The sequence below is a fragment of the Dipodomys merriami genome, unplaced genomic scaffold (genome assembly GCF_024711535.1).
Source record: "Dipodomys merriami isolate MVZ:Mamm:240054 unplaced genomic scaffold, mDipMer1.0.p SCAF_214, whole genome shotgun sequence".
NCBI classification, from domain to species: Eukaryota; Metazoa; Chordata; class Mammalia; order Rodentia; family Heteromyidae; genus Dipodomys; species Dipodomys merriami.
The window spans coordinates 531,688-535,463 of NW_027203538.1; positions in this window are offsets into that span (position 1 = coordinate 531,688).

The following is a 3,776-nucleotide window of genomic DNA, read 5'->3' on the forward strand; positions in this document are numbered from 1 at the left end:
AGTGCTCTATCACTTGAGCTCCACTTCTGGCTTTTTTTATTTAGTCATTTATTGGAGATAAGAGTCTCATAGGCTTTCTTGTTCACGCTGGTTTTGAACCTTGATCCTTAGATCTTAGCTCCTGAGTAGCTAGGATTATAGGAGCCACTGGTGCCTGGTTTTAGTATTCTCTTTATACCCAGTTGTAGTCTGTCTCTCAAGGTGCAGCTCAAATTTCATCACCCCTAGAACCTTCTTAGGGAATGAAGTTTGGGGTTCTTTGAACATCTGTAGTATGTCTGCTGTGTCCTGTTTTCTTAAGTCATGGAAATTCTGCTCTCTATGCTTCACATATGTCACCCATAGCTTCTTGCTTGTGCTGTGGAATCCTCTCTGGTGTATTTTCTTCTCCTTTTTTGGGGAACTGAGCACCACCCATGGCAAAGCTGGAGTTGACCCAAGAATGGTAAGCAACTACTTGATGATTTTTGGTTTATCTCCATGGAGTTTTGATATTCTTATTAATAACATCTTACAATATGCCCCAAAACATTATAGAACTTCTACTCCAGCACTCACCCATCTTGTGTTTGTTTTGTGTCTCTGCTACTTTCTATAAATTGATTTTTTTTTGGTCAGTCATGGGGTTTGAACTCAGGGCCTGGGTCATGACCCTGAGCTTTTTTGCTCAAGGGTAGCAATGTACCACTTTGAGTCATAGTTCCACTTCCAGGTTTCTGGTGATTCATTAAGAGGTAAGAGTCTCATGGATTTTCCTGCTCAGGGTGGCTTTGAACTGTGATCCTCAGATCTCAGTCTCCTGAGTAGCTAGGATTACAGGCATGAGCCATCAGTGGCTGGCTTTCAAATGTAATCTTGGCAAAAGATGTATCACCCCTTTAAGCCTAATTGGTAACATAGGGACCAGACAGTGCCTACCTACCTCTGGGGGCTGTTGTGAAGGTAAAGGAGGGTTAGGTTAGCGCTTGGCATGCAACATGAATAAGTAATGGATTCTGGAAGATTCTGTAAGTGCTGCTGATAGTCTCCTTATCACAGCATCTGTCAGATACAATGACCTGAATTTGCTCAAATGATTTGGGGCTCTGACACACAGGATCCATAGTTGTAAATCAAGAGAGCTTTATTAGGTACATATGTGTACATTCATATGCTTTACTTATTTATTTATATCTTGCCTTGTCCTGAAAAGGATTTAAGGCAGCTCTTTAAAATGCAAAGCTTAGAGAGCACCACAAAATAAATGGGAAAAAACAAGGCAAGAAAAAAGTCAGAAAGGAGATCAGGAAAATTTATAGATGATGGTAGTGTGTAAAATATTTGCAGTGAAATATTTTACTGTTCATGGACGTGGGCTATAAGTCTTTGTTTCCAAGGAGCATAGAGTAAAACAAGGTCAGTTATTCCACAATTTGTAGCACACAAGGAGATCAAAACAAACTCCTAATAAACAGGGTGAGGAAGCCAGGCCTTGGTGACTCACACCTGTAATACTAACTAATGAGGAGGCTGGGATATGAGGATCAGAGTTCAAAACTAGCCCCATCAAGAAAGTTCATGAGAGTCTTATCTCCAATGAATCACCAGAAAATCATAAAGGAAGCTGTGGGTCAACTGCAAGAGCACTAGCCTTGAGCAAAAGGAGCTCAAGGATAGCACCTGGGCCCTGAGTTCAAGCCCCATGTCTGACAAAAAAATGGTGAAGATTCCTTGTAGTGAAATGAGAAGGCATTTTCCTATGGCTCAGAAGAGAAACTATGCATTGCAATGGACAATTGTCTAGAAACCCTTTCCTTGAAGGTGAGGTGTGGAGATGCTAATCATTCCTCCTTAAACTATAGGGTGACTGGCTTTAAACCATAAAAGAACTCGTGCTATGGCCTAGGGTGTCTTGTCCTCCTCTGAGGAAATCTAGGCGCCATGATGTAAGGATGCTCAAGCAGTTCTGCAGAGAGGCCCTGGAGCTGAGTGATTGAGGCCTCCTGCCAACAGCCACATCAATGTGTGTGTGTAGATGTGTGTGTGTATGTGTGTGTTTGTGTGTGTGTGTGTGTGTGTGTGTGTGTGTGTGTGTGTGTGTGTTGTATGGTCCTGTGCACACACACCTGGAGTGGAGTTTGAATTCAGGCCTTTAGGCTCTTGCTTAGTTTTGTCACACAAGACTATTGCTTTACTACTTAATCCATACCACCACTTTTGGTGGTTATTTGAAGATAAGAGTCTCATGGACTGCCCAGGCTGGCTTCCATTCAGGATCCTCAGATCTTAGCCTCCTGAGGAGCTAGGATTACAACATGAGTCACCAGTGCTTGGCATACACATCTTCTCTCTTCTCCTCAATTCTCTTCTCTTTTAACTCCTTTCCCTTCTTCTTTTCCTTCTCTTCCCTTCCTTTCTATCTTCTTTTTTTCCTTTTCTTTATTTTCTTTTTAATTTGTGCCAGCACTCCCGCTGGAAATGAGGGCCTGCACACTTACTGGAATTTATATTTCTCACAGTCGGCACTCTACCACTTGAACCACACCTCCACTTCTGGTGGTTATTTGAAGTTGGCTCACACCTATCATTCTAGCAACTCAGGAAGCTGAGATCTGAGGTTTGCAGTTCAAAGTCAGCCTGGGAAGGAAAAGCTGTGAGACTCTTATCTCCAATTAACCACCCAAAACTGGAAGTAGAGCTGTGGCCCAAACTGGTAGAGTGCTAGCCTTGAGTGAAAGAGTTCAGGGACTGGTAACAACAACAACAAAAAGCCCGTCAGGATAGAAGTTTCTTTGTACAACGACTTAAAGATCATTTTAAAAAATAAATAATGTCATAAGGAATGTTTGCTTCTCCATTCTCTGTTCCCCTCTATTGGCATTATCAGATCTCCCGATGTGGCACAGAGGAAGTCACTGAAGTGAAGGCTTATTCTCTGCTGTTATGGCCTGTCAGTGAAAGAGAATCACTTCACAATGCTAATCCCCATTCTTGTTGCTTGGAAAATCTACATATCATAGGGCAATAACTGCTGAAATTCTGACTGGCTGAGCATGGATCAGGTAACCATTCTAGAAACTGAAGTTAGGTTGGGTTGCTGGTGGCTCACACCGGTAATCCTAGCTAATCAGGACGCTGAGATCTGAAAACTGACAGGAAAGTCTGTAACAATTTTATCACTCATTAACCAGCAAAAAGCCATATGTGGAGCTTTGGCTCAAGGTCTAGAGTATCAGCCTTAAGTGGAAAAAGCTCAGGAGAAGTGCCCCAGTCCTGAGTCAAGCCCCAGGAACAGGACACACATTCATACACACACACACACACACACACACACACACACACACACACACACTCATTCACAGACACTCACCCACACACACTCATATACACACAAGTAATATAAAAAAGAAACAGGAGATGGTCTAGAAGGAGTAATGAATTCGTGCCCACATAAAGCACTCTTATAAAGGAACTAGCTTGAAGAATGACACAGAATCATAAAAGCAATATGTTCCTTCACTGGGTGGCTAGATATTTATGCACACACACACACACACACACACACACACACACACACACACACACACACAAACACACACACACACATCTGGTAGTTTAAAAAACTCTCTCTGATTCTCCATTAGTTGGGGGAAGATGACTGTATAGGGAGTGATAAGTTATGCAGATAATATTTCTATATGCCCACAGGAGCCTCTGCTCCCAAGGGCAAGTGCCTTGTGAAAGCCAAGGCAGGGCCAGGAAGGGAGCAGGAAGGGAGAAGAATGAAGTCTGGCAGG